The sequence below is a fragment of the Lissotriton helveticus genome, chromosome 3_1, assembly GCF_964261635.1.
Source record: "Lissotriton helveticus chromosome 3_1, aLisHel1.1, whole genome shotgun sequence".
Taxonomy (NCBI): domain Eukaryota; kingdom Metazoa; phylum Chordata; class Amphibia; order Caudata; family Salamandridae; genus Lissotriton; species Lissotriton helveticus.
Genome location: NC_136061.1, coordinates 514995760 through 515021629, shown reverse-complemented (window position 1 = coordinate 515021629; position 25870 = coordinate 514995760).

Below are 25870 nucleotides of genomic sequence, written 5' to 3'. Positions count from 1 at the left end.
ACACCACAAAAACAAAGAGACTTCACACAATGTTATATCAAAAATATACTTTGTATTATACATGAAACACATTAGACCACAATTACATAAATAACTGTGCCACTAAGCGCTTGTCATGACGTCACATAGATCATAAATCTGTTTGCCAATTAGGCCGCTGTCATAAACTCACTAGTGCACTAAAGTAAACACTTAAAAACTGCACATGTCATCATACCATAAGGAACACATTAAGCATAGCATCTCAGTTGTCCTTGTCTTGTACGTAAAATACAGGTGACACTTGGGGTTATGTGCAAATCATACCATCAGGGCACACAAAAATAATGCAGGGAAATATCATCAATCACCCTATATCCTTATGCCCAAGTCACTCTTACCCTGAGGATATGGAGTAAATTCCCCCAATTTCAGCAAATTTGTAGGGACAGTGTCCTTGTGCTTCCCCTTGGACCCTGAAGGTGACCTGTTTACATATGATTCAGGTGCATGGGGGCCTCAGTGGAGGTCTTCCTCCGCTATTTCAAAAGTGTATAATGTCCCCAATAATCAGAGAAAGCACTGCTGTCCACGATTGGTGCAGCGCGGCTGTGAGAGTTGCTGGTGTGGGCTTAATTCCCCCCAGGCATGCTCTGCAATGTGAGCCTCCAACAGTAAGTGAAAGTGCTGTGTCCTGCTCTCGGGCGGCGCAGTGACGCGTGGCTTCAGGAACAAGGTGGGGGAAGGGCCCTCACCCAGTCCCAGGGACTGTCGCTGGACTCGAGCCCTCACAGGGCTCCCAATTTCTCCCCACGGCCAGCGAAGGGCTGAGGCACTTCTCCTGAGCCTCCATCTGGGCATTCTCTCCGCGTGCAGCTGCCACCTTGCACGGCAGCCACATTGCAGACCCAGGACCTTCCCCTGGCTGGCCCTTCCTTCTTCCCTCAGCTACGGGGCTGTTGCCAGGAAACAACCGGGGCTTCCTGATCATGCTGGTGCTTTCCCTGGTAGGCAGGGTTGTGGCACAGCATGTAGTACTCAGGTCAGAAGCCACTCCTCCTGGGGTTTTCTTAGCAACAACAGCCCCTCTCCTTCACTGAAGAGGGCAGGGAGCATGGTAGGTGCTGCAGAATGAACCCACACCTTGGGCGCCGATAAATCCCACATGGTACTTAAATATGATGCTTAGAAAAGCACCAGGAAATTGTAAAAAAGGGTAAAACTCCAGGGAATTTAAACTATGTCAGGTACCAGGAGATTTCCCTAAAGTGAAGCACCAAGAAATCTCAAAACGTAAGGCACCAGGCAATTTTCATAAGGTAAAGCAACAGCAAGACTTTGATGTCCCTGAGTCTTCCAACAAAAGGAGGCTAGCACACACAAGCCCTTGGAGATTCCCTTCACAAGCAGGATACTAAGACTGGGCAAAAAGAGTCAGTTCTTAACCTCCACCATAGACAGAAGCAGCAACTGCAGGCCAACCCCACTCAGTACACAACAAAGGGACAGCACTCCTTACAGCTATCTAGCTCTTCTCCTTGGCAGGGCCCTCTTGTTCCTTGAGGTAATCTAAAGTCCCGGAGTTTTAGGTGTAACACTTATACCCCAGAATGTGTTTGTTCTCTTTGTGGCAACGGTCTCTGAACCCAATCCAAACCTGTCCTGTCCTCTCTGGTGGAGCATGACCACGGGGGGTGATGGCAGCATTGTGGAAAAGGAGACACAGCCCATTCAGGTGTAGGCTAAACTCCCCCCCCCCACTCTAAATGCAGACCAGGTCTATTCAGCCCCGCAATTAGTCACCTAGACAAGGCAGGGCACACCTCAACCCCCCCATGACTGTCTAGAGTGAATGCTCATCTCAGCTCCTGTCACTCACACACCAGACACTGAATGCACAAAGAACCAGAGGCACACAGAATGGTGAAGTAGGAAAATGTCCACTTTCTAAAAGTGGCATTTCCAAACACAGTAGTTAAAAACCACGTCCACTAAAAGGTGCGTCAATACAATCTGAGTTTAGAGAGTCTAAATTTCCTTTTTCCATATTGTCCCTATTGCAAGGTACACATGTAAAAATGTTACAGTGTAACCTCAATGATAAGCCTATGAATCAGATATCCTTTCAACAGTGAAAAATGAAATACACAATATTTCACTGTCAGGACATGTCACACACACTAGTGCATGTCCTAAATTTCACATACACTGCACCTTGGGCCTCCCTTAGGGGTGACTTACACGTAGAGAAAGGGAAGGGTTGGGCCTGGCAAGTGGGTGCACTTGCAAGGACAACATAGCAGTTACAAATTGCCTGCACAGACACTATAGTGGTAAGTTTGAGATACATTTACAGGGCTACTCATGTGGGTAGCACAACCAGTGCTGCAAGCATTTGCATTAGCATTTGATTTTCAGGCCTTGGCACACACCATGTGCATTACTAGGGACTTACTAGTAAATCAAATATGCCAACCATGAATAACCAATCATTGGCACATTATATGCAGAGATCATATGCATTTTAGCACTGTTCGGCAGTGGTAAAGTGCCCAGAATCCTATAGCCAACAAGAAGAGGATCAGAAAAATAGGAGACAAAAAGTTTGGGGATAAACCTCTCAAAAGGCCAGGTCTAACACATTATCAATCTAGCAGAGGTGGCATGTATCTTCTAAATGAAATTATAGGCATAAGATGAATTACTGTGTATTCAAAGGCGCCAGTGAACTTATTTGAGACACGTGTAGCCAGTTATGTTTAAAAGGATCAGGGGAACTTATTCATAACTAGAACTTTAGCTAAATTATCAATGTACAAATAGACAATTTTAAGCTGGTAAATATGTGTTGGTATACAAAAGACAACATACTGTAATTATTTATGTTCTTTCGCTTAATATATATTAGAGTCAAGTAATTTCATAGCAGAATTTCAAAATACAAGCATACTGTAGGAAAGTCACATGATATTAGTGTTCCTTTAAATAACATCATTGTGCATAAAGAGTGACCTTTTAAAAGTTGTTCTGCCTTGTGGCAGATTAGAGAGAAAGTGCAGCTCTACTTAATGTGTAAGCCCATTATAGTGTTTCAGTGATTATTTTTAGCTATCTCGCTGAGAGTGCATTAAACTGACCAGAAACCAAGCTGTATGTAACACAATGTCACGAAACCAAACGGAAAACATATATTACACTTGTAAAATAATTGCAGGTGACATTGCTCTAAGGAGAAATAGCTTTTACAGTAAATGACCCTTAAAGACAGTAATGATGTTTTTTTCTCCAAATGGCTCTGTAAGTCAGTAGAGGCAACCTTTTGATGGCTGTGCAGGGAAATAACACAGCTTGTTTATTTCATTTTATATAGAAAATGCAGGCTGCCTTTTTAGGAGGTAAATGGGTTGATTTATAAATGCTGTTGTTTAGCCTCCACAAGAACTAAAAACCTTCCTCTCCCGTCCACCTTTTCTTTTGTCTGTTTACCCTAATTTTTAGAACTAGTTGATGAATTTCGAAATACAAAATACATTTTAATTCAAAGAAACTTCACGACAATTAAACATATATTAAGAAAAAAACAATGTATGCTGCTTACAAGTTCTAAATATCCAAATGCTTAAATTTTCGTGAAATAAAATCACTGTTTGGGATTTAACTTGCAATTGGCTTGCAGGATCCGTTTGATTTACTTGAGAGTTCTTAAGTGGACACATTTGAGAACTCTTCCGAGGGGTGAATCGAACTGCATTTCTAGCATACGACCTATGCACACTCAAATGCTTTGGGGTGAGCTTGTGTTAAATATTTTACTTCAACAAAGTGCTTACAGATTCTCTTTTTTAGAGCTGACCAAGTGTGAAACACCTCATGGTAAGATAAAATACTCGGAGGCCCATGGGATTTTACAATCTAGTTGGTGATAAACACATTGTCAGATGACCTTACTGAAATATTATATTTAATGTTTACAAAAATGAGCAACAAAGTGAACGCTAATAGGAGTAGTCAGGAGTAGAAGGTGATGCCACAACGTGCTTTTTTGTACCCCTGGCATTATTTACATTTCTTCAGTTGCCTCCTTGGTGATGGATGTTGCAAGGACAAAGAGGAAACAGTGCTCTAATAGTCGTGTTTATTTTCCAATGTTTGCCCTTCCTCTATAGAAGTCGGCTGACTGGTTCAACCCTGTGATGTCCTTTGGGTTAAAGGTTGTCATGGTAAGTCTGCTACATAGTTGTTTGGTAAATCAATAGCTATGTTAAAGTGTAAAACAGAAAGTCCCTCGCCATCCGAGTTGCTTTTTAACCTAAGTACAAAAATGTGTTTAAAAAAATGTTGGCTGCAGCAGAACATGAATAGCTATCCAAATTGTTGGTATTCTTCTGACTGCATAAAGCACGCAGTTACATACAAAGGCTTTTTTGCATTTTTTGATATGTATTAAAAAATCGCAAAATAAGGGATCGCAAAAATGTAAGATTCCTTATTTTGCTTAAGCATTTAAGGAATCGCAAATTTTGCGATTCCTTAAATGCGATGTATGTAGGTTTTAGAAATTGCGAATTTGGGTTAAGAAATCTCAAATTACCACCAACTTGCAGTTGGTGGTAATTTGCGATTTCTATTAAAAATGCCCTATTTGGCATTTGTGAAGGTGGCATGTGACGCACATACATGCCCATTGGGCATGTATGTGCGCCATATGGACACACATGTAAAATTCAGGGGTGCAGCAGGGTGTCTTTGAGACACCCCTGCACCCTTGAAATAATTCTCAATCTGCGATTAGCAAATTGCGAATCGCAAATTTAGAATTATTTCAGAATCATTCCTATTGGCCTCCTGGCCCATAGGAATGCATGGAAAATTATTCCATAATTGCGAATTCGCAAATTGCGAATTCGCAAATAAGGAAGACTAAGAAATCGCAAAAAAATAGTGATTTTCTACATACATTCCATTTTGCGATTTCTAAATAGCGATTCCTTAAAAATCGCAATTTAGAAATCATAAAATGGAATCTTGATACATCTACCCCTAAAAAATGACATGCCAAAAGTAAAATTAACAGTACTGGGGCCAAAGGCATTTTGGAGCTTTTAGAGTAATACTCATGGGTACTCTTTTATGTATTTTGATATGTCTTTGTGAGTTATCCCCAAAACATATAAAATAGGAATGTTTATGAAATATTCATTTAGAATTAGTAAAATTAAAAATGACTGCACCCTGTTTGCACTTTTACTAATAGGGAATTAAACGGATGATTGACAAAGGTATGTAATAGACCTAAAGAAATACTGCTGTAGGACTACTTCCCGTACTCCTAATTGCTTCTCGTGGTCTGTACCATCACTAAGCAGTATCTAAAGGGGAGTTTAATGTGCCATATGATCCTGTTCTCTAAACCAAAGCAGAAGAGGTTTCCGTGTTTCTTTTTCTAATCTATAGTGCATGCATTAACTCTAAAAGTCTCCAAGTTAGTGCATGGTCTTAGTACAGCAGAGCTCGGAAATGCAGAGCAGTAATGGCCTTTTCATGTTTCCGAGCTCTGTTCTCAGCAGCACATGCACATACTCAGAGAGATTTTCCGATTTAATCCGTGTGCTGTAGATGATTAAAACGAATGTGCATACCCTTTCTGCTTCATCGCACAGAATGGGATCATGATATTGTCCCCGGAGAAGAATTCTAGGACACATATGATAAACACTGACAGCAGCCTTTGAAACTCAGCTGACATATATTTAATTTGAAAAAAAAAACTGTAAATGAAACTTTCTATCTGATTATCTCCTCAACTGCTGTAGGTGATTTATAATTTGTAATTAATTCTTATGAATAATTATTTGCAACTTGCAGTAAAAGTTTTGAAGGCAATTACACACCATATACATTCAGACACTGTGGGGTCCATCAGGATGGTGGAAGGACTCCAGTCCGCCCGCCTCCCTAGCCTTGCTGGGACTGGCCGCCAGTGGTGCAGCGGTCCCGCACCCCCAATTAGGATGCCACCGTGGCATATATCACATTGTGGCGGGCGGCGCCGTAAGAAACACCTGCCACAATGCAATATGTGCATGTTGTACATTGGCATGCCCAACATGATAGGCACCGCGTGGTGCCGCCACCTTGTGAATGCCAATGTTGGGGGGCACCATGGGGAACCCCGAAGTGCTGCCCCCTTTCCCCCCATCTCCCTGAGGGCCCGCAATGGGGCCCCAAAGAAAACTCTGGATGCCTTTCCATGGTGGAGTCTCCGCCATGGAAAGGGATTGAAAATGCCACCACCGCCACCATGTTATGGGCCTTTTCCATCCGGTAGGCAATCGGGACGATTGCCTACGGGCAGAAAAGTGGCAGACGGTCTTTCCGTCTGCCATGGTACCCCCACCATGCAAATGTGGCGGGTAAAAGGCCGTCCGACGGGGTGATTTGGCGGATGGATCGGTGATCCAGTCCGCCATCCTAACAGACCCCTTTATGTTTGGTTTGGAAACTATGACTAATTGTCAGTGCACAATAAACAAATTATCATGAATAAGTGAAATGGATAGTGTGACCAGATTTGGAAAAGCAAAACCAAGACATTTCTCAAAGATATAAGCATGCCTGCAACCTTTTGGCACAAACTAACTTACTGTTAAAGTTAACTTAATGACAGTTTTTAACCACATTGAAACTACAGACAATGTGGAACTGAGGAGGATTACATCCAACTGGCATTTGTATTAACTAAATTGCATTCTGTCGTTGAATGCTTATTACTTCTGCATGGAAAAAATGAAATATTGCTTGCCCCTTTGAAAACCAGGTCATGGGCTAAATGTAATGGAATTTGCCGGGACAGGTAGTGAAAAACCTAGAATGACTATGTAAAACTGATACAGCACCTAAATCTATTAAGCATCCAAATATTCTCTCAGGAGCCCACCACCATTCTCCACTTCCTGTTGGTTAGTCTCACTCTTACAAGTTCTTTTTCATCCCTGCTTCCTTCCTTTGTCACAATGTTCCGATTTTTCACTTCCATCTACTTCCTCCATTTTCCTCCTTTCATTCTTTTGCTCTGAGTTAAACTGAAGGATAGAAAATAGGCCCTGTTAAACCTTCCATCCTTAGGGTGGTCGTCCTCCAGACTTTTCTCCTTTTTCCTTCTGTTTTTGCTGATTCTTTTTTGTTGGCCTTAGGACTGTGAGCACTTTACCATTGTTAACCAGTACTTAAGTGCATGTGTTCCTCCAAAACAAGCATGATAACATTGGTGTATATTTGAATGGCATATTTTATGTACTGGTAAATTCCTTGTAAAGTGCTATACCAGGGCCTGTCTTTCAAATGCAACTAATGTGCCTGCAGCACTTATTGTGCCACCCATATAGGTAGCCTTTCAAACCTGTCTCAGGCCTGTCACTGCAATGCTTGGGCGTGCAGTTTACTGCCACTTCGACTTGGCATTTAAAATACCTTGGCAAGTCCTAAACTCTCTTTTATTACTTTTAGCTCCCATAATGTAGGCCCTAAGTAATCCTAAGGGGAGGATTCCATGTAAGTAAAAGGTAGAACGTGTGTTTAATCTTTACATAGCCTTGTAGTCAATAACGCCCAAATTCTTTTTTCACTACTATGAAGACTACCCCTCTACAGGCTAGCAGGAATTCCTTAATACACTTTTTAGCTGTAATTCCTGATCAGAGAGGAGTCCTTTTTTCATGTTTCATATCTTTGGAATAGTAAATATAAATCCTTCTTACTGGTGAAGTTGAAATTAGCATTAATGTTTTAGAAATGCCACTTTTAGAAAGTGGGCTTTTCTCTGCCCCTACTGCTCTGTGTCCCTGACAGCCTGTCTCAATTACAAGTCTGGGGTGGGTGACATCTACACAGTGTGCATTCCCTCTAGACAGCCACTATAAAGGAAGAACTGGTGTGTCTTAATATCCATCTGCATACATTTGCATTTTGATGGCCTTGCCTTGGCAGCATGGAAGGGAGGGAGGGGCTAACACATCACCTAAATCGGCTGTGTCCTGACCCCACAGGACATGATTGAAAGGGATACTTTTGCTCTTCAGAAAGCTGCTTTGAAGTCATCCCGACATCAAAGGCACTTTTGGGTATAAGTACTGGGTCTCTGACCCCCTAAAGTCAGACACTACTTGACTTGTAATGGAAGCTCAGCCAGAAGAGCTGCTATACTGCTTAAAGGACTCAACTGGACTGCTGATCTGGAAGACCTGCGTTTCTGTTTGTGTCCCGACTGCCTTCTTTTATCCAACTCTGCTGAAGGAGAGCTGGACTCTGCCTTCTGGCCAAGATATTTACAAGTGCTTCTTGGTTTTCCTCCTGTGGCTTAAGATTCAGGAATTTCAAAGTCTCTATACCTGCTCCTGTTCTTGGCTCACTGGAAGTGGTCCAGAAACTTGTAACATGAATTCTGACTCATCTCCGTTCTGCATGTAGCATATCCAGTGCAATGACCTGGTTGAGGTGTGAAATTGGTGAATCGCCTCGGAACCAGTACTTTTCCTCCAGGAGATTGTGGCATTGGACAGCGTATCACCACTGCTGCAGCTTGGTGAGATCAATGCATCACCTCAACTGTGTGGCAGAATTCCACGCATCTTCCGAGCCTCTTAACTCCAGCACTCATCTCTAGGACTGAGAAAGTTCAGTAAATACACAGAATTGCTAGTTCCGCCCATTTGCAATGCTTTTTTCTTGTTTGGGTACGCTGTTTGCATGCTCGGGGAGAAATATTTTGCGAACACACATTTTGAAAGCGCAATCAAGCAAAAGATTCCGCTGATCGAATTTTTTTGGGCAATTTCGCATTCTCCGCGGAACTCCAAATTACCCAAATTCCCCAAATTCCGCTACAGTAAAGGAATTTACCGCCAAGGCATAATTTTGGCCATGTTTTGTTAAAACTATAATAATCTATTTTCCTAAACCTGTGTTGAGTCTTTTTTGTGGTATATTCATTGCACTACTGTGTGTGTGTGTGTGTGTGTGTGTGTGTGAGTGTGTGTGTTGCAGAAATACTTTACACCTTGCCTCTTTAGATAAGCCTGACTGTTCTGTTCTGTGCCAAGTTACCAGAGGGTGAGCACAGCTTTTCTTTAAGTGTGTATTGAGCTTACCCTGACTAGAGGGGTGGCTCCTGCCTGACTCGGGTGCATAACTCAGCCAGACAGGAATCACATTTCTAGCAAACTCTGTCCCCAAGCATCAGTGCACTGCTAAATGCCATTGCCCCATTTGGATATTTCACTGTGAGTTAGAGGCGAATGTAATCAGCACTACTTTCCATAAATAACAAAAATGGGAATTAGTGCTCCAACTTGAAACTTTCCATTCTGAATAAAGCTACAGGAAATAAACTATCTGGGATAATGTATGGAGCAGAAGCTTACAGCCTTACAACTGTCTCCAAAGAGATAAGGAAAATAAAACCACCTCCTATTCTTCAGGAAACTGAAGGGTAGAAAATCTCACAAGCAAGCCACTGAACATAGGTGTAGCTTACATACCACTCAAGCAAAATTGGTGGAGACCAAAAATAACATTTTTCAATTTCAACAAGTTGTCAAATATTGTATTAGAATTCCAAAATATTACACAAATGCATGGGAAAACAGCTACCGGCAAGTCACCTATGCGTGTAGTGCACTAATAGTCAAAAAGAGCAAAAACATCAAGAAACTACATTAGATGCTCACATCAGACAGTGTCAATTAGAATAATTACCTTAATCATGCAATGGTGTGCTTTATTGACTAATTTTCTGCATGAAATTCTGTGAAATATCAGAAAACGAATGAAATATTTAACTTATGGTATACATAATGCACTTCAGGGTACCTAGATTCATAGCTGAACATGAGGGCATACTTCGCATTCAAAAGTCACCTGCTCTTCGTCAATGTATTAAAAGAGATAGGGGAGTTCATGTCAGCAGCCCATTGAGACAGGGCCTCCTTGTCCCCTGTGGAAGCTGCAAGATGGATTTGGGACAATTTTGGAAGGCGAATGAAGCACGGTAGGCTTCTTTCCTTGCACCTTGCGTGAAGCTCCTTCCATCTGTAATGCTCTGTGAGAACTGTTAAAGAGGTAGGCGTTTCCTTCTCAGCACCTCCTTTCTTCAGCTGCTTACCGCCCCCTTAAAGGGATTTTTTTTAAACTTGGCATACCTAAAAATTTCACATCCTAAATCATAAATGAGATGTTCTTCCATTTGCAATATTTTGACACTAAAACTTTAATAAAGCTGTTTGGGTCAGTTGTTCTCCAGCTAAAACTGTTATATTATCAAAATTAACCATAACCTACTTCAAGCTTTTTGAATATTGTCTGCAATTTCGTTTTTCATTTAATAATATTTAACTTCTCTCTTACAACATGGACCACAAATCAGTTTCAAATTAATCAAATACGCGGAAGCAAGCTGTTTCACCGCCAGCTACGAAGTCTAAAGCTATAGATTCACAAGACCTCATTATCAAGAATCTTGGAGGAAATTCTAGCTATTCATATGAAAACCGACACCAGATATTAAAAATATTCAGAGAGACATTGCCTCCCTATCCATAAAAGTAGCAGACAATGAGATGAAGATCCATGACAATGCTAACGCTATTTTAAATACGACTCCACTTATTCCACGGGTCACTTTTTTCCAAAGAACGTTACCATATTTGGAAAACAGAAATAGTCAGTATAACTTACATATATTCAATATTCCAGAGGGAGTTGAGGGAGAGAGCTGTTGTCTTTTCTATTTCCCTTATAGTTGATGGTATTCTGTTTTTATAGCAGGGGTATACAGGGTGGCTACTCTTGCTTTGTACCACTGTCTCGTTTTGACATGGGGTCTTGGAGGTCAACCTCTTTATATGTGTATGTCTTGTTTTTTTATAATGGCTACTTTCCTTTTTCTTTCTCTTTCTAGCTAATGTTCAGTCCTTCACAACTTGTTATGGCTAAACTAAATAAATTAGTTGTTGTTTCTTTAAATCTTAAAGGTTTGAGGATCTTGTTAAAAGGCTTAACATTTTAGAATATTTAAAAAAGTTTAATGCAGATATTTTAGTTGTTGCAAGAAACACATTTAGATGATAAAATGTTACATACTCAGTCTGAGGGATGGGTGGGAAAAATAGTTTCATCTACGGCTGCAAAACGTAGAACTGGTGTAGCTATACTTTTCTCCCATAAGGCACTAATACAACTATCGTCTCCCCATTATCACTCAGATGGTGGATATGTTTATGTTCAAATTAAAATCGATAAACTTATATATGCCCCCTACATTAGATAATCCTTATTTCTGATTGTATGTTTCTACTGAAATACTAAAATTAGGTAACGCGTCCCTTAGTATGGGTGGTGATTTTAATCTTTTTCGAGATCCTTTGTTGGAGCGTTCCTCTACATTTAAATTTCAACCTAACAAATCCTCTTTTCTTTTAAATTCACTTTTCTATGCTTCTAAGTTGGTTGATTTCTGGAGATTAGCACACCCTAACCGACAAAGAGGTTACTTTTTATTCTAATGCCCATTCTTCTTTCTCTTGAATTAATTACCTATTGACCTCACATAATCTACGCCACATGATTAATTTATTTTTTATATACCCTATCACAATTTCTGATCACGCTTTAATCTCTTTTTGCTTATCTCTCTCTTATTCTCCTACTTCCAATAAAAGAAAGAGCATGAACTCTGATGTAGTTTTTAATCCAATTAATTCTAAATAACGTGCCTCTGTCATTAGTGAGTATTTTTTGCATAATGAGCCATGTTATACTTCCAAAATGATCCCCTGGGATGCCTTTAAAGCTTATATTTGAAGAGTCACAATTCCTAATATGGCTTATGACAATAAAACATTCTATGCTGACCTTTCCAAATTAGAAAAACACGTAGCAACCTAGACTTTTTATTTCATCTCAAGACCCGCAATAAAAGTGCCAACATCAGAAGCATAGATATGAATATAATGTTATACTTAGTAAAATGGCAGGATTACGTATTACAAAACAAAAATCAAACCTTGATTGTAACTCAAACATATCTGGCTGACTGTTAGCTATCTTTACATGCATTAAGCTTGCCAACATTCAAATTCCTTCCATCAAAACAAGTATTGTTACTCTGCTTACAGGTGTTGAGGAGATATTTAGAGAGTTTTATCCTTTTATACCTATTCATATCATGAACCATTCACTCTTCAAAATGAAGTCATCATTGACTTCCAGAATTCTTGGCAATTACCTCACATTTCTGACACTGATTGATTAGCTTTAGAAAACCCTATCAATATTCAATAAATAATCAGAGCTATCAAAGCATTAAACCCCAATAAGCACCTGGTCCAGATGGTATTCCTGCTGAATTTTACAAATGTTTTCCAAAACCAACCACCTCCTATTGTACTTTTCCTATTTATGGAATTTCAGCACACTTCCATGATGGGTTCCACTATCATTGTCCTCCATAAACCAAATAAGGATCCTACTTCAGTTTAAAATGATCATCCCACATCTCTAATTAATCAGGGTTGTAAAATATATGCCAACATTTTAGCAGATCGACTATCACCCCTCCTTTCCTCAATTATTCAACCTGACCAGAATGTCTTTATGAAAGTTAGGTGGTCATCACATAATACTGTCTTGTTAATGATGCTCTTCCTTCCCATCCTCTTATTCTCAATATTATTTATAAACCTTCTGCAGTTTCTAGTTACTCCTTGAATATTAGCCCCTTCCATGCTTATGACCAGCCCAGCTCGTCATGAGGCACAGTGGCACACCCACGTGCAATTGATTCCCCGCCTTTGCGGGAGAATCAATCAGTGGGTGGAGTCCTGAGGAGCCCAGCTCGTCACGAGCACAGCTCCACCGTGCCTCATGATGAGCTGGGCTCGTCACGAGCACGCGCCGCCTCTGCCCGCTCATGACGTCCCGGAATTACCCCTACGGCGAAGGGGTTGATAAAAGTGTTTCCCCTAAATATTCTATGTAATTCCACAATGTTGTTAAATACTGAGATATTATGGTCTCCAAGCATACTCAGATATTTGGGAATTAACATTTACTGATACAATTATAAGTACAGATGAAACCAATACTAACCAGTCCCAAGAGAAGCTTGATAGATGGTACACTCTTCATTTAAATTAGTGGGGATGTATTGGGCACTTAAAAAGATTATAACTCCACAAATTATTTATTTGTTGTCCATGTTACCCCTTTCTCTTCTTTCTACTTTTTTTGTAAACCTTCATAAATTGTTTACTAAGTTTATTTGGAACAATAAGCCAGCACTCATTAGTTTCAAAACTTTAAAAAAAAACAAATGTGAGGGAGTGGTTGGTCCTGATGATTTTAAGAGATATCATGTATTGTTTCTTTTGGTGCAATTTTCATTATGGTTCCATAATATCTCTCCTTCGAACTCACCTAAATGGCTTACTTTGGAGGAAAATTTACTAGCACAATATCCACTACCTGCATTCCTTACCATGGCCAATAGTGCATTTGGCAAACGATCGCCCATTATTGTGGCTCCTAAGATTTCCCTCCAGTATCATTAACATATTTCCTTTTGGATTATGGATTGCTGGTGGTATTTTTTATGTTGCTAATATATGTAATGGAAATATGTTTTATTCATTTCATGATCTTAAAGCCAAAGATACCTTTATCTGAATTTCCTAAATGAGCATTACTATGTAACACCATTCTTAATGCGTATCTCCAATTGTTACCTATGACTCAACTTTCTAATATGGAATTTTGCATTAACATGTTTAGTCATACAGAACAAATGGGGGGGAGGTTGACTAAGCTTTTGCACCGTGTTTTTGTAATTTACTTTCCAGCACTAAACTTGTTTAGCGCTGAAAATAACATAAAAGTATTGCGAAGCAGCGCATTGAGCTGCTTTGCATTAATTTGCGCCGTGGGGGCTACCAAGGGTGGTGTATAGGGCGTTCCCATGCAACCACCCAAGATTTCTCAAACTAAACCCTAAAACAGTAGATTGGCTTTCGCATTAGAAAACTGAATTCTTTTCAACTAGGTGCAAGAAAGGAGAAATGCCTTCATTTCTTCGTCCTTTTCTGACTTAACATGTGTGCTGCACTGTACAGCAGACATACAAAGTGGGAAAAGCTTTCCCCTGTGTCGAGCACAGTATTTTGAACAGGAAGGGTACACTTCTTGTACAAAACCTATGCTGGTGCGTGTGCATGGTGCACAGCAGCTGTAATCAGCGCCAGCGCAAGGGAAAGGGGAGGAGTAAGGCATGTCTTTGAAGATATGGCACTTCCCTGCTCTCTCCCTGTCGTGCAACTCAGCGCAGCCTTGCAGAGGGTTGCACTGCGTTGCACGACGTTTTTGTAAATCTTCCCCATAGCCTCTAAAGTGTATTTAAACTTTCTACTCCTATTTCCTCTTTTACACTTTCTCAAAAAATGGTCGTCATACATAAATATACAGTTCTCAAATGTATCACGGAAATATATTTGAAGATCCCATACTGCTAGTTATCTCCAAGCTACTCTCTTACAAACGAATATTTATTTGCTATACCAATGCTTCTGGTCTTCGAATAAACTCTTTAAAGCTAAACTTTTAGATACACCAAACTGTTGGCATCGTAATACCATAACTGGAGATATATAATATTTATCTTACAAATCTCCTGTTATATTTAGGTTTTTGTCTGATGTATGGAATATTATAACTCATATCCTTAAAATCCAAACATATTTATCTTTCTCTGTTTAAATCATGAAATCTTTTTTCCATTAAACTGTTATATCTCCTATGGATTGCAAACTTTAGGATTTCCTTATTTCTACTGCACTTAAATCAATCATTTCCAATTGGAAAGATGCTAAGTTGCTATTGGTTAATATTTGGTGGGAATGGATATTTTTTAAGATGTGGGCAATCTTCAGTTCTACATACTTGTAATGAATGTTCTACTTCCAGACCTAACATGCAGTCTTGCTTAGATTCACATCTCACTGTTTGTACTTTTTGTACTTTATTTAAAATATGTAATATAGTTTCACTCATTCTCATACTTTTATTGTAGCCCTTTTTTGTTTTTTCTTTCTTTGTTCTGATGCTTATTGTTATAGTCTTATACTTAGATGTAAACGAATGCTTTATATTTTCCTTGTACTTGCATTTTATGTCATTATTTACAGTTCAATGCTATTTTTTGTATTGTGTTTATTGCATGATCAACTTACATTTAATAAAAAACATTGAATTAAAAAAAAATATACAGACATTAAAGAACTCCACATCGTAGGCAAGATGGCCGCAGCTGGATTGTAGTGCACAGTCGCAATCTCTCCCTCTCCCTGATCTAGGAGCGCACAGTCGCAATCTCTTCTTCTCCCTCCCTGATCTAGGATGGAGCTCTGATTAGGATGCTGTGGACCCCTGGAGGCTCGGAATCCCTGGCGGTAATGAGGCAAAGTGACTTTGGGACTGTAATCTGGTTAGGGTCTCCAACAGCCTTATTAATCTCTGCCATCAGCTTTGTAAAACTTGCTGCATTCCTCTCTTGAGCAAGAGCAGTAACCACAATGCCCCCACGCACCCCCAAGCAGGTGAAGGAGCAGAATGAGCCGGGGGTTATCAATGAGAAGATAACAAGGAAAGACACCTCAGCCCCGGGCACAGTTCAGCGCTCTACAGGCACGGCATGGAGGGCTCCGAATACAATGGCAAAAAAGAACGGGGAACAGCGCGGAAAAGTTGGCGAGGTCGCGAACACCGATGACGCCCGAAGCACCCCGCTACAGAAAGTTACTAAAGAAAGTGGCAAATCTAAGGACACGGTAATGCGGCAGCCTACCGTGTTTGAAGCCTTCACTGCCAAAGTCCTGGAGCAGCCAGATGCGGACGTGGTAAAAAACGAAAGCAGCACCTCTCTCGAGGACGCTGATAGAATGGTTGCCAGGCAACGCTCGGACTCAGCGGCGCGAGCTCTATCGCCTGAGCAGAGGAGCGTCAAGGGAGGCAAAAGAAAGTACGGGGAAGTCCAAGAATTGTTCCCTGACAATAACGAACCCCGGACATACCAGCTATGGGCAACAAGGATGTGCTGAGAGCTCAGTCCGGAGTGAAAGCCGGTCTGAACACCCCTCATCAAACTGTGAGTACATGGGGAAGTGACCCTCTTCTGGCAAGCCAAGAAGATGATGCAAAGGCTATGCAGCAGCATGGGGTATCAGAGAGAGGGGGGGCGGCTCACCTGAGGGAGACTGTTTTTTATCCCTGAATGAGGATTCAATCAATCAATCAGTCATTTTTATAAAGCGCGCTACTCACCCGCTAGGGTCTCAAGGCGCTGGGAGGAAAAAGGGGGGGGTGCTGCTACTGATCGAAGAGCCAGGCCTTGAGTTGCTTCCTGAAGGAGAGATGGTCCTGGGTCAGTCGTAGGTGGGTGGGGAGGGAGTTCCATGTCTTGGCTGCCAGGTAGGAGAAAGATCTTCCTCCGGTGGTGGGTCTGCGGATCCGTGGGACGGAGGCGAGGGCGAGGCTGGCGGATCGGAGCTGGTGGGTGGGTGTGCAGAACGTGAGGCGGTTGTTGAGGTATTCAGGGCCTATGTCGTGGAGAGCCTTGTGTGCGTGGGTGAGGAGCCTGAACGTTATACTCTTGCTGACGGGGAGCCAGTGCAGGTCTCTTAGGTGGGTGAAGATGTGGCTGTATCGGGGGATGTCCAGGATGAGTCATGCGGAAGCGTTCTGTATGCGCTGGAGCCTTTTCTGAAGTTTGGCTGTGGTTCCGGCGTAGAGGGCGTTTCCGTAGTCCAGTCGGCTGGTGACGAGGGCCTGGGTGACCACCTTTCTGCTTTCAGTGGGGATCCATCGGAAGATCTTTCGGAGCATTCGCAGGGTGTTGAAACATGAGGACGAGACGGCTTTGACTTGCTTGGTCATCGTGAGGGAGGAGTCCAGGATGAAACCCAGGTTGCGTGCGTAGTCCATGGGAATGGGGGCGGTGCCCAGAGCAGTGGGCCACCAGGAGTCGTTCCAGGTGGAGGGGGATGGTCCAAGGATGAGGACTTCCATTTTGTCTGAGTTCAATTTCAGACGGCTGAGCTTCATCCATTCCGTAACGCCTTTCATTCCTTCTTGGAGGCTGGCTCTGGCGGTGGCGGGTCGTTGGTTAGGGAGAGGATCAGCTGGGTGTCGTCAGCGTAGGAGATGATGTTAAGGTTGTGTTGGCGTGCGATGGCTGCGAGGGGGCTCATGTAGACTTTGAAGAGGGTGGGGCTGAGCTAGGAGCCTTGAGGAACGCCGCAGATGATCTTGGTGGCCGCTGAGCGGAAGGGGGGGAGGCGGACTCTCTGAGTTCTGTCAGAGAGGAAGGAGGTGATCCATTCCAGAGCTTTTCCTTGGATCCCAGCGTGGTGGAGGCGGGTCGTTAGGGTGCGGTGGCAGACTGTGTCAAATGCGACCGATAAGTAGAGGAGGATGAGGGCAGCCGTTTCCCCGTTGTCGAGCAGGGAACTGATGTCATCCGTGGCAGCGATGAGGGCGGTCTCGGTGCTGTGGTTTGCTCGGAAGCCGGACTGCGATGGGTCAAGGGAGCCGTTAGTCTCGAGGAAGGCGTTAAGCTGTTTGTTGACGGTCTTCTTGATGACTTTGGCAGGGAACGGGAGGAGCGAGATGGTGCAGAAGGTCTTGAGGTCCGTGGGGTCCGCGGTGGGTTTCTTCAGGAGGGCGCTGATCTCCGCATGCTTCCAGCTCTCCGGAAAGGTGGTCGATGCGAAGGAGTTGATAATGATGTTCCGGAGTTGGGGTGCGATGATGGAGTTGGCTTTGTTGAATACGTGGTGTGGACAGGAGTCAGCTGGGGAGCCGGAGTGGATGGTGTTCATCACGTGGGTGGTGTCTTCCGTGCTGACGGGGGTCCAGGTGCAGAGGGTGGAGGTGGGGGGGCGTCAGTTCTGTGGTTGGGTTTGTGGTCTGGGCGCCGAAGCTGTTTTTTTATCAAGCGAAGCAACCTCAGGAGAGGGCTCGGACACAGGGACCAACGCTTCTGATAGGAAGAGCACGCAGAAGAAGCAAAGGACTAAAATTAGAGCCAACGCGCCTAGGACACCAATAGGAACTTACTTTTGGACTATTCAGCTACCTCACAGTTGTATCAGATGGTACTAACTCACTGAGCCTAGAAAGGGATCTTGAATCTAACACCCCCGCCTCAGCCCACCTCACTAGAACTACTGTTCAGCACCTTAAAGCAGATGCAGGGGGAAGCAAGGGTGGAGAGCCGCAGGGCTAGGCAGGCAACAAAAAAGATCCAAAATCCACTCAGAAAAATGAACAAAATGTATGAAGAAGTGTCGGACAGAGTGGCGGACAGAGTGGCACAGGTCGAGGAGAGAACAGGATACTGGAGGATGACGTTAGCAGTTGGCAGATTTTCAAACAACCAGCAAGAAAAGATGGCAGAGGACGTTCAGTGGAAGCTGGAGGATTTTGAGAATCTGCCGCTACGGAACAATATCAGACTATGGGCCATGGCCGAGGGGCAGAGGGGCAAGATGCCAGGCTATTTGTTGTTAACTTACTGAAGGGCGCCTTTCCAGAATCACCAGCCTGGCAGTGGGAGAGCGAAGTGAAGTACAGAGAGCGTACCGGTTAACGTTTACACTGAGGACAGGGCAATGAGGGTCACAGGAGGGTATGCCCAGGGCAATCCTGGTTTATGTGGGTAATTACCTCCATAGACAGGAAATCATGGACAAGGCGAAGCCGGAGTCTAAGCGCTCATTTGAAAGCATCACCTTCTTTGCCAGACCCGACTTTTGCCACACTACTGTGGAGAGAAGGTGGAGGCTTAGGCAATTAATCGCCCCCTTCCAGGCCATATGTTCAGAGGTTTATTGACTATATCCCGCTAGGCTCAAGGTGATCACAAAGGGGCAGGTAAAAATGTTCTTTTCAGAAGTTAAAGCACAACAGTACATGGAGGAGTTAAAGAGGCAGAAGGGTGGCTAAACTGTCTAAATTGAAGCCCAGGGCAAGAGACCTTGGGATACATAGGGGTTTCTCCCCTTTTCTCTTTTTTCTCAGATAAGGGCATAAGTTGATGGTGGTGGGTCGGTAATGGGGCCACGTGGTATCCACAGCGAGGCTTAATCGACATAAGGGAGGGAGAGGGATGCGATCGCTGCTATCCAAAAGCGGTGACTCATAGGTAATAATTGACCTATTTGCCTATAAGGGGGGAGAGGAGTTCTGGAGAAGGAATGCTGGGAGGGGCAGGAGGGGTAGGGGGTTGGAAGAAGGGGTGGCTTAAGGAGGAACACAAGGCACACACAGCACAGCACAGCACATGTATCTAGTTTTTTCAAAGTACAGATGGGAAAGGCAGGACAACAATACAATTAATTCTAATGAGTATCTGGATTGCATCAATAAATGTATGTGGTCTCAACGATGATAATAAAAGGCAGCGGGTGGCGGTGCTCCTTAGGTCAATGCATTTAGATATAGCATGTCTACAAGAGACACACATAGAGGGGACAACAGGCTACCTCCTGGAGCAGATGGGACTCTCGGTACTGGCGCATACAAAACAAGGGGTCAAAACTCGGGGAGTTGCTGTACTTGCCAGAAGGGGTGACACAATAGTTAAGAGGAAGAAGGAGGATCAATGGGGGAGGTGGGTATTACTTGAATGCTCTACCAATGGCGAGACATTAACTTTAGCATCAATCTATGGGTCTACTGAAGATGACCCAGATATTTTCGAATTCCTGGACTCAGACTACCCTTATGGCCAGAACCTATCATTTGTTGTGGGGACTTCAATATTATTGGGCTGACTGGGTTGGATACAGAGGCGGGGCAGACATATACCGGCCATAAGAAAAAGACTTGTCGTGCAATAGTTAACTTGGCATATCACTACTCTTTAACAGACCTTTGGGCCTTGTCTAATCCGGTAGGCACTGGTAGCACATTTTATTCAGCACTGCATAGGATCTCCTTGAGATTGGATTCTTTTTTAGTATCAAACTCACTAGCTGCAAGGGCCCGGATAGAAAAACAGCCACGAATAATAACCGACCACAATCCTCTAATATTCACGCGTAAAATAGGGAGGGTTGCTAACAAGGAGAACAACTGGACCTTTGCGAGGACATTATTCAGTCAATCAATCAATCAGACAGATTTATAAAGCGCGCTACTCACCCGCTAGGGTTTCAAGGCGTTGGGGGGAGGGGTCCGTTACTGCTCGAAAAGCCAGGTCTTGAGTTGCTTCCTGAAGGAGAGATGGTCCTGTGTCAGCCGCAGGTGGATGGGGAGGGAGTTCCTTGTCTTGGCCGCCAGGTAGGGGAAGGATCTTCCTCCGGCAGTGGCTCTGCGAATGCGTAGGATGGTGGCGAGGGCGAGGCTGGTCGATCGCAGCTGGCGGGTGGGCTTGTAGAACGTGAGGTGTTTGTTGAGGTACTTGGGGCCCAGGTCATGGAGAGCCTTGTGTGCGTGGGTGAGGAGTCTGAACGTGATTCTTTTGCTGACGGGGAGCCAGTGCAGGTCTCTCAAGTGGGTGGAGATGTGGTTGTGGCGGGGGATGTCCAGGACGAGTCGTGCGGAGGCGTTCTGTATGCGCTGGAGTCTTTTCTGTAGCTTGGCTGTGGTTCCGGCGTAGAGGGTGTTCCCGTAGTCCAATCGGCTGGTGACGAGGGCCTGGGCGACCGCCTTCCTGGTTTCAGTGGGGATCCATCGGAAGATCTTTTGGAGCATGCGCAGGGTGTTGAAACAGGATGACGAGACGTCGTTGACTTGTTTGGTCATCGAGAGGGAGGAGTCCAGGATGAAACCCAGGTTTCGTGCGTGGTCCGTAAGCTTGGGGGTGGTGCCCAGGGCAGGGGGCCACCAGTCGGAGGGGGAAGATCCCAGGATGAGGACTTCCGTCTTGTCTGAGTTCAGTTTCAGGCGGCTGTTCTTCATCCACTCGGCGACGTCTTTCATTCCTTCGTGTAGGCTGGCTCTGGCGGTGGTGGGTCGTTGGTGAGGGAGAGGATCAGCTGGGTGTCGTCGGAATAGGAAATGATGTTCAGGTTGTGTTGGCGTGCGATGGCTGCGAGGGGGCTCATGTAGACATTGAAGAGGGTGGGGCTGAGCGAGGATTCTTGCGGTACGCCGCAGATGGCTTCGGTGGCCGCGGATATGAACGGGGGAGGCGGACTCTCTGGGTTCTTCCTGCGAGGAACGAGATGATCCACTCCAGTGCCTTTTCTTGGATTGCGGTGTTGCTGAGGCGCTGTATCAGTGTGCGGTGGCATACTGTGTCGAACGCTGCAGAGAGGTCCAGGAGGATGAGGGCAGCTGTTTCCCTGTTGTCAAGCAGGGAACTGATGTCATCGGTGGCTGCGATGAGGGCGGTCTCGGTGCTGTGGTTAGCTCGGAAACCGGACTGTGAGGGGTCGAGGGATCCGTTTGTCTCGAGGAAGGCGGCAAGCTATTTGTTGGCGGTCTTCTTGATGACTTTGGCAGGAAAAGGGAGGAGCGAGTTGGGGCGGAAATTCTTGAGGTCAGGGGGTCTGCTGTCAGTTTCTTCAGGAGGGCGCTGAGCTTGGCATGCTTCCAGCTCTCCGGGAAGGCGGCAGTGGTGAAGGAGATGTTGATGATGTTCTGGAGTTGGGGTGCGATGATGGAGCCGGCCTTGTTGAAGATGTGGTGGGGGCAGGGGTCCGTAGGGGAGCCGGAGTTGATGGTGTTCATCGTGCGGGTGGTGTCTTCGGTGCTGACTGGGTTCCAGTTGCAGAGGGTGGTGGTGGGGGGCGTTGGTTCGGTGGTTGGGTGCGTGGTCTGTGCGCTGAAGCTGTTGTGTATGACGGTGATCTGGCGGTGGAAGAACGAGGCGAGTGAGTCGCAGAGGTCTTGCGAGGGTGTGATGTCGTTGTTTCCGGCGCTGGGGTTGGAGAGCTCTTTGACGATGCAGAAGAGTTCCTTGCTGTTGTGGGTGTTGTTGTCCAGTCGTTCTTTGAATGTTGTCCTTTTGTTGGTGTGGATCAACTAGTGGTGTATGCGGGTGGCGTTCTTGAGGGCTGTCATGTTTTCTGTGGTCTGGTCGTGTCGCCAGGCTTTTTCGAGGGTGCGGCAGTTTTTCTTGGAGGTTTTGAGTTCATTGGTGAACCACAAGGCTTTCTTGCTGCCGGGTCTGCTGGGTGGGTTCTTCAGAGGTGCAAGGTCGTCGGCGCAGTTGGTGAGCCACTGTGTGAGGTTGCGTGCTGCTTTGTTGGGGTCCGTTGTGTTGGCGCGAGGATTCTGGCTGAGGGAGGTGGTGAGCTGATCGGCGGTGATCTTGCTCCAGCTCCTGCGGGGAACCTGTTGCGGGTGGTGGTGGGTCATGGTTCTCCTGAAGTTGAAGTGGACGCAGCTGTGATCAGTCCACTGAAGTCCGGTGGTGTGGCTGAAGGAGATGTGCTTGCTGGAGGAGAACACTGGGTCAAGCGTGTGGCCGGCATAATGGGTGGGGGTGTTCACCAGTTGCTTGAGTCCGAGGTTGGCGAGGTTGTCCAACAGGGTGGTGGTGTTGCTGTCATTGTTGTTCTCCAGGTGGAAGTTGAGGTCCCCTAGGAGGATGTAGTCTGAGGAGGTGAGGGCGTGCGGGCTGATGAAGTCTGCGATGGCTTCGCTGAATTGTGTGCGTGGTCCCGGGAGTCTGTAGATGAGAGTGCCTCTGAGGGTGGTCTTGGGGTCGGTGTGTATCTGGAAGTGAAGGTGCTCGGCGGCGGTGAGGGTGTCGTCGGAGTTGGTTGTGATGCGGATGGTGCTTCTGTGGACGATGGCGATGCCTCCTCCAGTCTGGTTGACGCGGTCCCTCCGGGTGATCTTGTATCTGTCCGGGATGGCTATGGTGATGTCGGGCGCTAAGGAGGCGTTCATCCAGGTTTCCGTGAGGAAGGCGACGTCTGGTGATGTTGTGTTGAGCAGGTTCCAGAGTTCGACGGCGTGTCTGTGGATGGAGCGGGTTTTGAGCAGGATGCACTTGAGGTAGCTGTCGCTGGTGCCTGGCCTTTCGGGTGCGGTGCAGGTCCGGAGGCAGGTGAAATTGCAGGCTCGGCAGGTGAAGGGTCCGTGGGTGCCTTTTGGGGTGGCTCGGTAGCAGGCGGGGTTCTGGCCGGGTTTGAGTGCGTTGAGAGTGGCGGCGTCGTAGGTCCGTCGTGTGGGCTGGCATCGTCGGGGGCCAGGGGTCATGGTGCTGGGCACGGTCCAGGCGTGGACGGGCGCTGACGGGCTTGCCTTTGGCGCGCCCGCTGCACGTGAATGCTGCGTATACGCGTGGACTCCGCCATATGTGGCGAAGTGGGAGGGAGGAGCAGCTGGGAGGCGGGAGCGGGGTGGCGAATGGGAGGGGTACAGAAGGCAAAAAGGGGTGGGGCCGCAGGGGAGCAGCGGCAGGGAGCGGGGAGCCGGGGGGGTGAACCGAGCCGGAAAAAAACGGTCCTAAGGGCGGCGGAAGTAACAGCTGATGCCAGGGGCGGCAGCAGGGCACAAGTACAAGACACAAGAGCACAAGAGCACAAGAGTAAACAACAGCACAATAATTCAATAATACAATAATACAGTGAGAAATCAGGAGTAAAAGCAATACAAGAAGCGGAAAGGAAACACCTCAGGGGCAGCGGCGAACTCGCTGTAGCAGCGGGGGACACCAGACGCACTCAGAGTGAGCCGCGCGGTGCGAGGAGCTATCGGCCCTGGGGACAGGGTCAGGTCACAGCTCTCAGCTGCGTGGACAGCGCTCTAAATAGCAAGTGGGAGGGAGGAGCAGCTGAGAGGTGGAAGCGGGGTGGCGAATGTGAGGGGTACAGAAGGGAAAAAGGGGCAGGACCGCAGGGGAGCAGCGGCAGGGAGCGGGGGGGTGAAACGAGGGGAAAAAAACAGGCCTAAGGGCGGCGGAAGTAACAGCTGATGCCAGGGGCGGCAGCGGGGCACAAGTACAAGACACAAGAGCACAAGAGCACAAGAGTAAACAACAGCACAATAATACAATAATACAGTGAGGAATCAGGAGTGAAAGCAATACAAGAAGCGGAAAGGAAACACCTCAGGGGCAGCGGCGAACTCGCAGTAGCAGCGGGGGACACCAGGCGCGCCGCGCGGTGTGAGGAGCGATCGGCCCTGGGGACAGGGTCAATGCATTCCTCATTAATGGATGAGGAATGCATTGATTAGAATATACTGGGAGATCAACAGAGGAAGTACCTCCTCTGGTGTTGCCTGTGATGCTTTCAAAGCAGGGGCACAAGGCGAGACTCTGAGCTACACACTGCATTGGAAAAAGCAGGAAAAGGAAAGAGTTGAAAAGATTATTAAAATGTTGGCAGAGACAGAGGAGGCGTTGAATGTAGCTATACAGATGAAAGGCGCCACTGGAGGAAATTCTTCTTAAAATTGCAGTTGGAAAAGCTGAGGCAAGCAAGAGTATCGCAAGCAAAGCAGCAGCCAGCTATTTGGTCAAAAAAGAAAGGTGCTATGAGCTCAGTGAGGGAGTAGGGCACATTCTGGCGTTACGCACAAGACAGAAAATGGCGGCAGGGGAAATAAAGGAGATTCTAGATGATAAAGGAGATATAGATACAGTCTCTGGGGCAATACGGAAGGCTTTTAGACTCTTTTATGCGGCACTGTATAATCAAAATCAGATAAGTGATGTAGCACCCATTCAGGAATACCAAAAAGACATTCTACACCCAGTTCTCCCTGAGGAGGAGAAGGCAGTTCTGGATCTCCCTATAACTTTAGATGAGATGGCTACCACTTTAAAAAACCTCCCTTTGGGTAAGGCGGCAGGACCGGACCAGATACCGGCTGAATTATATAAAGTCTTTCAGGGTGTGATAAGTGAGGATATGCAGACTACATTGGTGCAAGCGCAACAAGGAGTTTTCATACCAAGCTCCTGGGGGGGGCGATATAGTAGTCATCTTGAATAAGGGCAAACCACCATCAGAACCAGGATCTTATAGACCCATAACACTTATGAACGCGGATGCAAACATTTTCTCTAAAATACTGGCTATGAGGTTAGGCAGAGTGATCGAGAGTCTGGTTAGCCCCACGCAGCATGGTTTCATACCAGGAATGGGAACCATACAACATATAAGGCAAATGTTTACCCTATTTGATGCAGATGAGGTCCCAGGGGACCCTATGGCTGTCTTGCTACTTGATGCAGAAAAGGTATTCAATAGGGTCTCCTGTGACAACCTCTGGATGAACACACATAAGTGTCAATGGGTCTGGAAAGAACCTACTACTCAATATGATGCAAAACAAGCTACTCAAAAAAATGAAACAAAATAAGGATCAGAAAAAGTGAGATTAACTAGTCCTGACCTATCCCGTAAAAATAAGGATACCCATCAGTCACCACTCGGTACCGCCCTTCATCATTTGGGACGCCTTGAAGACCTTCCTTATAACGAGCTATGGGTAATGTATGAGGATAATGTGGGATATCCTTCATCAACAAAATAGCCTGCTGTACAGTCCTTGTGCTGTTAGTCAGTTATCTCTATTTGTGGGTGACGGGATTGCAGTGCGTGTGAATGTGAGAAAGTGTGTTAAAATTTGGTGAAGGAGCAACACATCTTTTATTCTTGTTTCTGCCCAATCCTCCAATATTAAAAACAGAATAGCAAACAGCAGTTTCAAACAAATAACTGCCCAGATGGTATGTAGGTCGAAATATTTCAGCAATAAAGTGGACCAAATAGTCCTTGCCTTCCTCATGACCTATGTATCAGTGCTACTGCAATGTGCCAAAGTGATAAAGAATAAATAAACAAAAACGAATGTGATCACCTGAGATCCTAGGTGTCTG